Source organism: Zingiber officinale, chromosome 5A (genome assembly GCF_018446385.1).
Source record: "Zingiber officinale cultivar Zhangliang chromosome 5A, Zo_v1.1, whole genome shotgun sequence".
Taxonomy (NCBI): Eukaryota; Viridiplantae; Streptophyta; class Magnoliopsida; order Zingiberales; family Zingiberaceae; genus Zingiber; species Zingiber officinale.
This window is the reverse complement of record NC_055994.1, coordinates 46,119,953-46,133,581: the sequence shown is the minus strand read 5'-3', so window position 1 is coordinate 46,133,581 and position 13,629 is coordinate 46,119,953. Positions and strand designations below refer to the sequence as shown.

The window sequence follows — 13,629 nt, the reverse complement described above, 5'->3', positions numbered from 1 at the left end:
CAACAAATCAGGACTTGGCTATAAACCAAATCGAACAAACAAACCATATTTGTCATTATTTAGTCAAAATGTTAAAAGTCAAGTCCAAACATGGGTTCCAATAAAATATTTAACCAAACCAACTAAACCAAATCTCTATTTGTTCCCTAAGAATTAGATTCACTACTTAGATAGACCATATCTAAGCTATGACTCAGGAGGAGCAATTAGAAAAATGGTTCAACCAACTTGATCAATCTACTATGCATGATTAGGAGTAGGTTTAGTTTCTCTACCTAGTTTAGAACAGTTAGTTAAAAAGGTTTACCAAACCCTATAACATAGCACTAGAATGGATTGGGATGATAGTAGGTCAAGGAACCTTTGTCGAAGGCATGTCTAGGATGAATCTTGTGTATTCTACCTGGTGCACTAGACTTAGTGGATCTGACCGAAGCTACCCCTGTCAAACATGGGCTAGTTAAAACAAAACCTAGTATTAAGTTTTTTGGGCAGGACTATTTTGGGAAGTATTCAGCAAGTGATCTACTATTCATACACAAGAAGGGCATATGTCTCGCCACTGAACTGAAATCTTATTTATAGAAGCTTGCTTGATTAACTCAAAGCTAGTTTGAATCTAACAAACGTTCAATAACCTTTTTCAAATTCAATTAAAAACATAAATTAAAATTAAAATTTAACTTTACTTAAAATAATAATAATGAAATTTAAATAAAAAAATCGATATTAAAATTATTTTAACATTTAATTATTTTTTAAACATAATTAAAATTATTTTAACATATAATTAAATTATTTTAAAGCTTAATTAAATTATTTTTTTAAAAAAAACTTAATTAAAATTAAAATTATTTTAAAAACTTAATTAAAATTATTTTTAAAAACTTAATTAAAATTATTTCAAAAACTTAATTATTTTAAAAACTTAATTATTTTAAAACTTAATTAAAAAAACTTAATTAAATTATTTTAAAACTTAATTAAAATTATTTTAAAAACTTAATTAAAACTTAATTATTTTTAAAACTTAATTAAAATTATTTTTAAAACCTAATTATTTTAAACCTTAATTAAAAAAAACTTAATTAAATTATTTTAAAAACTTAATTAAAATTATTTTTAAAAACATAATTAAAATTATTTTAAAAACTTAAATATTTTAAAACTCAATTAAAAAACTTAATTAAAATTATTTTAAAAACTTAATTAAAAATAAACTTAATTATTTTAAAACTTAATTAAAATTATTTTAAAACTTAATTAAAATTTTATTAAAAACTTAATTAAACTTAATTAAATTATTTTGAAACTTAATTAAATTTGTAAAATACCGAAAAATGACATATAACCATAAGAGAATTTTTGAGAATTTTAAAAAAAAATTTGGATTTAATCGAGCTCGTATGATGTATTTAGAGTGGATGCATTTATAGACTTGGGAAAAGTCTGTTTGGAATATCCAAAAACAGAAGTTGATTGAGAAGTGTACTTAAGGTTTGATTAAGCAAAACCTTAAGTTCATTTTTCCTATTTATCCTCGCCGAACCCCTCTTCTTCCCCTACCCGCCGAGCCTTTCCCCGATCCATCGTCGCCCCTTTTTCCTCCTCTCCCTCTCGCGACACCTCTTCTCCCCCGAGTACAAAAGCCATCGGCGAAGGAAGGCTTCAAGCCTTCCCCTTGAGTCGATCCCCTTTTCTCTTCCCATCCTCTTCCCCTACTCGCTCCACCACCCAACGCGCGAATCGGCGCTAGCCGATCGTCAGCCACCGGAGGCTTGAGCCTTCCATCTTTCTCCACCTCACACCGACTCCCTTCTGATCTCCCTGTGCGTTGCTGCCGACCACCATGGAACCATGACTAGTCGTCGCAGCCTGAAGCCCGACTGCCACAACCCGACACCGGTCGCCAGCCACCCGATCTCCTCTCGCCAAAAGCTGAGCACCCCAGGTCCTCCCATATTCTGTGCTATAGCCCTCCCAATCTCTCTCTCTCGGGCATGAAGCTGTGCCCCTTCCTCCTCCGACAGTGAACCAATAGGGAGGGCATCCGAAATTTGGTGAGTTTTGGGTTTGATTACTTCTGTTCTATTAGATCTAGATCTTATTGGTGGTATCAAGTGTATATCAAAGGGTTTGAGATTTTGGATCTGTGGACTGATTATGACAAAGGAGGTAATTGGATTGCTGCTGGAACAGAAGAATCAGAGGAGGTGTTTAGATGGCTTTCAGAATAGCTAGTTTGCTTCCGGAAGAGTAGGGGATTGGTGGAGAAGATTTGACATTAGGGTAAGTATTGATTACCCAAATTATGTTTTTATCTAGTTCTTGCTATTGGAATTTAGATTTGAATTAGTAAGTTCAAATGGATTTGAATCTGATACTAATGTAGATTTAGTTTTGGTGGATGTGGAGGTTTGATTTCGGTGAATAGCTAATTGCTTCATGTCATAGATTAATTACTATCTTATATTCAGATTTGGATCTTGGTTGGTGCTCTATGTTGAAGGGTTGGATTGGATAATCAGGATTTATTAGGAGCAAGGGTGAATTGTGAAGGGAATGTGGATTTATTGGGTTGATTCAAATATGATTTATTCCTAATAAGTTTAGGATCTAGTTTATTTTGTTTAATGATAGAATTAGTTGTAACATGTGATTATAGGAAGTTGATTCGAGGCAAGCGTCTCAACGTGAGATTTTTCGGATACGATCTCTATTTTTGAGACGAGTACCTTTGACTTATCTTTTTGATATTGTCATTCTGATATGCTTAGTGAGTTATAACTAGTAGTAATAGTTAGGCTTATATCTGCTTGGTATGTCACTACTTGATACCATAATTTACTATATTGTTATCTGTTCTGTATTTATGCTTATGTCTGTTAGTATTAGCTCTAGTACCAATTATGAGATGATTGTAAAAGGCACATTATTGTATTATATTTCATTATAAATAAAAAGGCAAAGTTGGTTATTATATTTATTTCAGTTCAATACCGATTGAATAAATATAATAATGTCCTTGGGTAGTAAGTTCTTTATTTACGGTATATCAATTGGTTGAATTGATAGTGAGATATTGTAGAGAACACTACTTTTAACTATTCCTAGTCAAGCATTAATATACAAGGATAATATTAATGGGTTGAGACTAGCATGTAGGTCAACGGATGACTTGATTTCATAAGTCATGGATATGAGATATCAGGTTGACACATGAGCATATATTAGAGAATATATACTGAATGACCCGCCATGAGAATGTTTCATAGATCGTTATATGAGTGCCATAAACATTCTCATGTGACTATTGATATGAATAGTCCTTAGACCTGAAGTCACTATGGTTCCCTACATAAGGAGTTGTGTACTTTGGTATCGACAAACGTCACCTGTAACAAGGTGGACAATAAAGTCGATCATTGGGTATGCAATGAATTATGTGGAGGGATGTGAGTGATGTTGATGGGATCTATCCCTTCTATATGACAGAGGCGATATCTGTGAGCCCCTTGATTAGTAGGACACAAAGAAAACATGACCATGCTCAAATGAGTCAATATGAGATATTGAGCTCATTTGATTGAGTGTGCCTACTTAGAGATTAAGAAACATAAAGATTGATAAGAGGATGACACGGTTTATGCCTCATTGATCAATCTATAGATATCAAGGATAGAGGGACTAAGTCATATAAGATAATAGCCACAGAAAGGTTAGGTCGGATCTCGACTTTCTCGTCACTTGGGTAGCAATGATGCCTTGCTAGATACCACTCATTGCTTATGTATCTAAATGTTGATTTGGGTACATTGCCAATATTACGAGAACCTATTGGGTCACACACAAAGAACAAGTAGATTTGGAGATGTATTCATATGATGAATAATTGTATTAAGTCTAATCTAAATTGAACTTATTGAGTTAGACTCAATTGGATCTAATTATTGGATCAAGTCCAATTCAAACTAGACTCGAGGAAGTCAATTCAAATTAATGAAATAGTGATTCATTGAATTTGAATTGCATGAGAATTAATTGAGTAACACTCGATTGAATTAGACTTGAGTTAGATTCGAGTGAATTAGACTTGAGTTAGACTCAAGTGAGCTAAACTTGAGTTAGACTCAAGTGAATATGAAATGAGAGAGTATTCATTGAATTTTTGAAATTCCATGAATCACAATATTTAATTTTCGAAATTGAATATGAAAGGAGTTTTCAAAATGGTCCTTAATGAAGAGTGAATACTAATTAAGGCTCATTAATGGAATTAATGAGCATTAAGTGTTTTTCATTAGATGAAAATACTTAAACCATTTTTCTCTCATTTTTCCTCACGTCTTCATTCTCTTTTCTCTTCTTCTTCCTCCCTTGGCTGAAATCACTCTTGGTTGCTAGCACAACCATATGTGATTTTTCTTCTCCATATTTGAGAGTTTGTAAGACAAACGGAGGAGTACTTGTTCGTGTGGATACCGAAAGAGGCATGGACGCTTTGATCGTGCTGAGATCCGAGCAATCGGGAGATTGAGTGCACGCTACAAAGGTATACTCTATCATGTTCTTAGATATAAACTTAGTATATTTTACTTCTCCCCTCGCATGGATCTTCTGGAGGAAATAGGTTTTTCCGCTGTGCATTTGTGTGTTTAGTAACTTATTTCCTTACAATGTCCTCTTGATTATTGCATTGTGCACTTATGTAGTGACATGCACTGCATTACCGAATATAGATCTTGTAGCGACCACCCTTCTTACTACTACTTTCTAAGGGTGACCGTTACTTAACTATTAACTCTACTTAACCGGTATGATCGAAACCACGAGGAGTCTCTATCGAAAAATTTCGGCAACATCTCCCCTGTACCGATGACCACAAACTGAGATACATATATAGTATACATCAGCCACAGGTGGCTGGAACATATATAAAACACCCACGCAATTAAATAAGTGTCAAACACCAAAATATACCTACTTACTAAACAGAACTCATCTTAACATGCAATCTAAAACAAGAATAAACTCGAATGACATGGAGTATAAAATACAATCTCAAATATTTACAATCTCAATAAATCTTATCCACTAAAACACGGAAACTCAATAACATCCCAAGTCTCTCCCATAGTCCTGGCATCACACACCATCCACACCTCCTTGTCGCCTTCCTTTATCTGCAGTAAGAGGAAATGCAAACTATAAGCAAAATTGCTTAGTAAGCGCTATCTAACTCACAAAACTCGAACATGCATGTGAATATACTAAAATCTAAAAACTGAATGCTCAAAAGGAAAACTACTCATGCTCATCTACTAGTAAAAGAACATACTGAAAAGCTAGACATGTAAAGCAAATCTATACAATCATGCTAGCATAAAGAACTAAACTTGCTGAATTTTAAACTTATGTGAAGCTTATTTCTTTTGTTTAAAAACTTATAGTTTAATACTTTTATACTTATGTGAAACTTATTTTACTTGTTCAAAAGCTTATACTTTTAATACTTCAAAATAATAATCAACTTCTTTTGGGCCCAGGCTTAGTACCAAAGCGCGCTCCCTAATAGAAACTGGGGTAGCGAGCCACCAGTCCTACGAGGGTAAAGACCTCGGTCTTACTAGGGCCAAGACCTCGGAATTGGTCACCTGGATTTATTTAACGACAACCTCGGAAGTCGGGTACTAGTCTCTTAAAAATAAAATACTTGTTATCTTTTATTACTTCTTCTTTAAGTGTCTTGACATTTTAACAAGCACCTTGTGTGCCAAAATTCCTAAAGTCTTGACTTTGGGATCTACTTAAGGCCTTGGCCTTTTTCTTTCTTTTCTTTATCTTGCTTATACTTGTTAATACCTCTATTAAAAAGATGCCTCATACAAAACTGCACTAAAATGCTTATTAACTCTGCACTGAAATGTTTAACATAATTGCATGGAAATACTTAATAGAACTGTACTGAAATACTTATTAAAACTGCACTAAAACTAAATCTGCATACAAGCTTAATCAAATCTGCCTACAAACTTAATCAAAATTCTGCACTATAAGCTTAATCCAAAATTCTGCACTATAAGCTTAATCAAAATTCTGCACTGCTCTACTTAATAAAAATCTGCACTGCTCTACTTAATAAAAATCTGTACTGCTCTTCTTAATAAAAATTTGCACTGCTCTTCTTAATAAAAATCTGCATTGCTCTACTTAATAAAAATCTAGATGCTACATTCATGCTAAACAACTTTCGGCCGAATTCTCCTAAGACTAGGCTGTTTATGTCCGGTTAATTGCAAAAGAAACCAAAATCCGCAAGTCTAAATAAACTGCCGGAAGATCTAACTAAATACAAACTAAGGCTGTCCATAACTGAAAATTTAACCATATCATACATCTCATCTAAACTGTCAATTTATCATAAGTAAGCAATGTATCCTTTTTAGAACTTCAAACTATGCATCAACATTGAAATTATCCTAAGGAAACAATGGACCACAACTACTCATCACAGAATTCTAACCGCACAGCAAGCTTTAATACAATTTAGACTTCACAGAATTCTTCCAAGACTGTGTTGTTCATACCCAACGCAATCACAAACCGAAAAACAGAAATACGTCCCTACTTTAATGGAAACTTGAATATGTCCAAATCTAATAAATTCTGCACTAAGTTTTATGGCAACAAACCTCAAACATCCAAAATCATAGCTAATCCCCCTGTTCCGTGCCACAACAAGGAAACCATAAGGAACCAAACTGTTCAACATACTTAACTTGGTGTTCTATTCTGTTCATGCTCCATAATCTGGACTATACCCTTGGACTAGAGTTATTCATGCTCAGCATTTACAAGGGAAATTCTGTACTGTAATGCTATAAACCTATTCCTACACATGACAGCAAGAAGGAAACACTAATTCTAAGATGTTACAAGCATGAAGATCAATTCTGTTAACAACAATAATCCATGAAAACAACGCAAATAGATTTGAAACCTACTAAAACTAAAGTTCCATGTAAATATGTTCACAACCTAAACTTTCTTAAAGTAACAGAAAACTTTAGGGCAAAACATGCTGCGGCAGAACTTCAAAAGCCTCACACTTTACAGGAAATAAAGGCTGAACTAAAGATTCAAGAACTACCCTTATTCCTCTAGAAATCCTGATTCTATACAGCCTTCCGGAAATAAAGAAAGGAATCAAAAACTCTTAGCAAACTCAAATTTCTGTACAGCATGTTCCAAAGCAAAGAGGGAGAGAACAAAGCTCGGAACTACTCTTACTACAGGTGAGGAAACGCTTACCTTTGCGTTCTTGGGCTTACAACCGGGAAGAGGGCTTCTAGGGTTTCGGAAGATTGAAATTTCCGACGACTCCTCGTGGTTCCATGCTCTCCTCGACGAGAGTATCATGAAAATATGAAGAACTCTCGGAAAGACCCCTTGGCCGGTCGCCGGAGAGAAGACCTAGCCTCCTTCATTTCCGCCCAAGCAGGTGCTGCCGCATGCCGTTCGCGAGCGAGAGAGGAGAGGAAGGGAGAAGTTTTAGGTCACGGGAAAAATAATCCCTAAGTTCTCTCTTTATAACTAGGGTATTCTGTTATGGTTTAAGAATATTTCGCTTCCCTTTTATTACGAAACATCCATTGGAACACCTGGCAAGCTGCGTTTTGATCGGGTCAGAGGTCGCGGGTTCGATTCCTCAGCTGAATCCCTTTTTCCTATTTATTTTCTGTTTCCTATTAACTATTACTTAAATAAATTTCATTCCCCTTTTAATCAACAACGCTCGTTGGAACACTTGGTCAGTCGGATTTGCTTAAGAGTTGGCTCGGCCGGAGGTCACGGGTTTGAATCTCGGCTTGAACATTTTTTTGTCGAAACTTCTTTCATTTAGTAAAAATACCAAACGAACTCTAAAAATTACATAAAAATACTCTAAAAATTTCTAAAAATCTCTAGAATATTTCTAAAGCATTTCTAAATATTTTTAAATTACTTTTAGGACTCGAAATTGTAATAACCCAAATTTCCTTATTTTGAGCCCCAAAAATAATTCAAAAATATTTAAAAATGCTATAGAAAATTTTAGAGATTTTTAGAAATTTTTAGAGTATTTTTATGTAATTTTTGGAGGTCGTTTGGTATTTTTACTAAAAAAAAGAAGTTTCGACAAAAAAATATCTATGCCGAGGTTCGAACCAGCAACCTTTGACCCGGTTAAAACGCAGCTAACCAACTGTTCTACAAGCGTTTTGTGAATGAATATGGAGCGAGATATATATAAGTTATAATTGAAACCCTAGTTATAAGAAAAGAGAACTTAGGTATTTGCCGAACCCGAACCTTTCTCTCCTTTTCTCCTCTTTCTCGCATGCAACAGCGTTTTTCCTTCTCGGGCGAAAACGAAGCCGAGGAAGCTAGGGCTTCTCCGGTGGCCGGCCAAAGGGACTTCTCCACAAGCTCTTCTCGGATCTGAGCCCTCCCGTCGAAGAGAACACGCAGACACAGAGGAATCGCCGAGTTTTGGAGCTCACCCGAAACCCTAGAAGCTTCTTGTTCGGCTGTGAGTCCAAGAAACATCTTGGTAAGTTGTTTCTCACCTGCAGTAGGAGTAGTTTTCGAATTCCTTGTTTTGTCTGGATTTTCTTTGATACATGCTGTAAGGAGAGTTGTTTTGGAAGCTTGCTGCCGAGAATTTCAAAGAAGGGAAACAGATTGTATTGTTTCGAATTGTAGTTTGGATTCGGTGGATAAGATTAGTAGCTTGTGATTTCCCTTGCTATGAGGTTTGCTGCTTTGTGATGGTTTAGTTTCGTTTCCAGAATCTTTACAAGGTTTTAGATTGAATTTGCCTCTTGTTGTTTCCTGTCGAAATTTGTTAATTAGGCATTGAAGAATTTGGGTTTGTTAACAGTATCTCAAAGCTTAGACATTAGCAGAAAAGTATAAGTACTGCAATTTATTTTAGCTTGTTTTCTGTTGCTGTTGCTAGACATCGGATCTGTTCTAGAAGGGAATGCACGATTCATGCTGGGTTTCGGGAATTTGAAAGGATAGTAAGGTTGCTTGAATTTTTCATTGTAGGTGTTGAGTCCTTCTCCTGTTGGACATGGCATGGGTAGTTAGGTTTATGGATTGAAGTAAGATTTCTTGTGAATTCATTTGGATTTCCGGACAGTGCATGTTTCCATAAGGAATTAGTGTAGAGTTCTGATATAGCATGTTTAAGGATTTCTGATGCTTTATAAAGGTATAAGCTTTGAACTAGTGTACATAGTGTGAAGAACAGGAGAATTAGTTGTGGTTTTGGTTTTTCTTCCTTTAGTTTGGTAGTTGCATGCTTTAAGAATTGTTGCTAGGGATTTAAGAGTAGCATGAGTTTGATTTGTTTTTCCACGTCAATGTTGCTGTGAGATTTCTGCATTATACCTATTTGATCAAGTGCCTGATCGAGAAGTTATTTAGAGGATAGATCATGTTTCCAGTGTGAATATTTTGACCATGTAGAACTTAATGTGCTTATGTAATCTTAGTGGTAGGATTACTATACTTAGACAAGTTAAGAGTATCTTTGCACATAGAAATTTAGTGTACAGATATATGTATGCAGGAATTTATTGTGAACAATTGCGCATGTGCTGGAATTTTTCGTATTAGTTTAGGCAGTGCTGGAATTTCGGGATAATTTTGGATATGATGAGATTATTTTAAGTTGTGATGGTTTCCTGGTGTTGTTGGTATTTCAGGGACAAATCTAGGGGCATTTGAGTTAATGTAGCTTAAGTTGTTGAGGTATTCATGGTTTCCTTGGGATGCTTAGTAGTCCCCACTGTTTCCTTTGATATTTCGACGTTTTCATTGTTTCTGTATGCAATATGGATAGTATGTGCCCTATCAGTTTTTCTTTTGGGTTGAATGGGAGCTAGCAACCTTCTGTTTCCTTTTGTTACTGTAGCAATTTCCTTGAATTGGGTTGTTGAAGGCTTAGTATTCCAGTTTTTGATCATGTTGTAGCGTGTTTAAAGATTACGATTGCCTTATAAAAGTATAGTTGTGGATAAGTTTTATATAAGTATTGTTTTAGTTTTCCAGCAAGCTCAAATTGGTTGAGAAGCCTTGCAAATCTTGGTTTGTGGTTGGAAATAGCATGGATATCTGGAAGTGTATGGATTGTAGTTTTGAGCCATTAGGTTGTGTAGTATTTTCTTTAGTGTGAAGATGAACATATGTAATATGTTTTTTTGGTAAGTATCATGTATTAAGACTAAAGATGATTTGAATTGAGGTAATGAATTTAACAAGTGAGAAGTATGTGAGTAACTTAGATATGCAAGTAGTAAGTTCAGAGTAGAAGTTTAGTTTAGAAGATGAGAAAAGAGATTTATATGTTGATCAATATAGATTTTATACTAAGAATTCCTTTCTGACCATAAGTTTAATGGCATAATTGATGTTCAGAATTAAAGTACTTGGATGTGTCAATATCAAGGATTCCATTTGGTCTCAGCCGGTTACTAGAATATGAAATTCTAGGTTTATAATTGCCATGTGAGAATTTTAGTGCAGTTTAGATCTCCTTGAAGTGCAGAATTTTAATGCAGTTGAAATCTCCTTGAAGTGCAGAATTTTAATGCAGTTGAAATCTCCTTGTAGTGCAGAATTTTAATGCAGTTTAGATCTCCTTGTAGTGCAGAAGTATTAGTGTGCAGATTTTATTAAGCATTAGTGTGCAGATTTTATTAAGCATTAGTGTGCAGGTTTTTATTAAGTATTAGTGCAGATTTCTGTTAAGCATTAGTATGCAGAATAGTATGTAGATTTTATAAGTATAGTAAGCAGATTTTTGGTTTAAGCCTTTCAAAGTTAGAATTTGCTTAAACATTTCAGTTTCTTTTTAAAGAAATATTCTTTTAGAAGTATAAACAAGTATAAGAAAGATAAAGAAACGAAAGAAAAAGGCCAAGGTCTTAAGTAGATCCCAAATTCAAGACTTTAGGGATTTTGACACACAAAGTGCTTATTAAAATGTCAAGACATTTAAAGAAGAAGTAATTAAGATATTTTACTTTGAAGAGGCTAGTACCCGACTTTCGAGGTTGTCGTTAAACAAATCCAGGTGTCCAATTCCGAGGTCTTGGCCCTAGTAGACTGAGGTCTGCTCTTTTAGGATTGGTGGCTCGCTACCCCAACCTATTAGGGAACGCGTATAAGATGGTACTATGCCTGGGCCCAAGAAGAAAGTTGATTATTATTTTGAAGTATTATAAGTATAAGTTTTTGAACAAGTAAAATAAGTTTCACATAAGTATAAAAGTATAAAAGAATAAGTTTTAAACAAGTGAGATAAAAGAATAAGTTTAGAACAAATAAAATAAGTTCACTTTGTTTGAAAATCAGTAAGTTTAGCTTTCTTTCGAGCTAGCATATTATTTAGATTAGCTTACTGCTATTTGCTATTAGAAGAGCATGAATAGCTTTACATGTTTAGCATTTCAGCCTATTTGATTTCTTTACTATTAGATGAGCATGATTAGTCTTCAGTAAGCATTCAGTTAGTTCATGTTATAGATATAAGTACATGCATATCGAGATTTTTGTGAGTTAGATAGCGCTTACTAAGCATTTTGTTTATAGATTGCATTTCCTCTTACTGCAGATATAGGAAAAGAAAAGATTTAGCAAAGGAAGGCGACAAGGTGGCGCAGATGCTGTGTGATGCCAGGACTATGGAAGTCTTGGGACTTAGTTTAAGAATTTGTTAGATTAATTCTGTATATAGGTTGATAAGAAAATTTTGGAGTAAGAAGCTGTATTTTATTTTGTTTCCGCTATTCATTACTTGCATAATTTGATTTTATTAAATTGCGTGGTGATGTTATTTCTTTTGTGTGTTCGATATATATTCCAGCCACCTGTGGCTGATGTATATTATGTTTGTATCTTAGTTTAAGGTCACCGGTATAGGGGAGATTCTTTCGAAATTTTTCAGTAGGGATTCCTTGTGGTTTCGAACATACCGGTTAAGTAGAGTTAATAGGTAAATAACGGTCACCTTAGAGAGTAGTAGTAGTAGTAAGAAGGGTGGTCGTTACAGAAATGAGGAATTTTGGGTCGTTACAGATCTAGCTACTAGATTTACTTGACATGTGTACATAGTTGATTACTTGGCATGCGTACCTAGTTTATTACATGACATGTGTATCTAATTTTATTACTTAGCATGTGTACCTAGATCATTGATATGGACTTGATTTTCCTTTTGGTACACATTATGAGGAGGTTGGTATTTTCAAGATTACATGCTTAGTGTCGTGCACCATTTTGCATGATTGCATGTTGAGCGATTATCGGCTTCATTGTTGTTGAGCGCATCGTCAGTTATATGATCTGCACACACATCCATTTATGGGTTAGTGGTTTATTAGGTAGGGTGTGTGGTAGTTTTGCTCTATCAAGCTCCGTTGATCCACTCATGGGTAGTGTTGACTGTAGCATGGTAGCGGGCAAGGATCCCTCCTCTTGACTATGACATAGGGAGATGAGAACTTTGGCTCCCTCACTCTATTTGGGGTAGGAGGATAGGTGTACTCCGACAACATCTTGTCCACTTGGTCACTCAGGAGTAGTGATGACAGAGTGCACAGTTGTCACAACCCTACCCACTCGACCTCACCATCGTGTGTGAGGTGATTGACTGGCGTCAGGGGTGACTAGGACATTTGCATCATATTCATGGATTGCATTTATTACTTGTGATTGCTGCATTTTGGATGCTGTATTGTTGTGGTTGCATATGATTGACATGCATACAGGAGACATGATGTGTTTGGTCTGACGACCCTTATATTCGGATAGGAGGTCCTGGTGAGTACAGATTCTTTGCTTGTTTAGTTTTCGCATTTCCTATTTTTGATCAGGAGACTGTACTCTATGATTATTACTGTTAGATATATCTTACTATATATGTTAGCTTGATACCCGCTGAGTTGTTGAACTCACTCCATTGCTTTATTTCTATTTCAGGTTGAGGTTGTCAGGAGGTTCCAGTCGCTAGTCCCCCACCTCGTGTAGATATGATTTTCTACTTTTAGACTTTGTTTTCTTGTTTGTTAATCTACATGCGTGTGATATGTAGATCTTTTACTTGTGGATGTTATATCGAGTTTTGGTCTACTACACTTGTTTTTCGCTGCGATGGTTTTATGTTGTGGGTTGTATTTTTCTCGAGTAGTGGAGTAGGTTTTATAATAAACTGCTTGTTGTGATTTGTTATGTAGTTAACCAGAGGCTGATTTATTATAAACTGCGTGGATTGCTTGTTTATATTATTGTATATGTTCCGGCTATGTTGGCCAAGGATTGTGAGGCCCTGCGGGCTATGTAGTCAAGTATCAAATTGTCACCCGTACAGAGGAAGTGCTGCCGGAATTTACTCTCGTGAGGACTCCCTCGGGATGTGACAAAAATTATTTTAAAACTTAATTAAAATTATTTTAAAACTTAATTAAATTATTTTTTAAACTTAATTAAATTATTCTTAAAACTTATTTTAAATTTTTTTTAAAATTTAATTAAAATTATTTAAAAAACGTAATTATTTTAAAATTATTTTAAAACTTA

The 13,629-nt window shown here is 34.9% G+C and overlaps 1 long non-coding RNA gene across 2 annotated transcripts; it reads left to right on the top strand.

Moving 5' to 3' along the window:
- The first annotated feature begins 1,529 nt into the window (after positions 1 to 1,529).
- On the top strand, positions 1,530 to 13,332 carry LOC121980472. 2 transcript variants are annotated; one of them, XR_006111547.1, is made up of 3 exons: positions 1,530 to 2,060; positions 2,173 to 2,289; positions 13,033 to 13,332. It is a non-coding gene; the product is annotated as an uncharacterized LOC121980472 (long non-coding RNA). The 2 variants fall into 2 exon arrangements; XR_006111548.1 differs by lacking the exon at positions 13,033 to 13,332 and adding an exon at positions 11,666 to 11,725.
- The last annotated feature ends 297 nt before the right edge of the window (positions 13,333 to 13,629 follow it).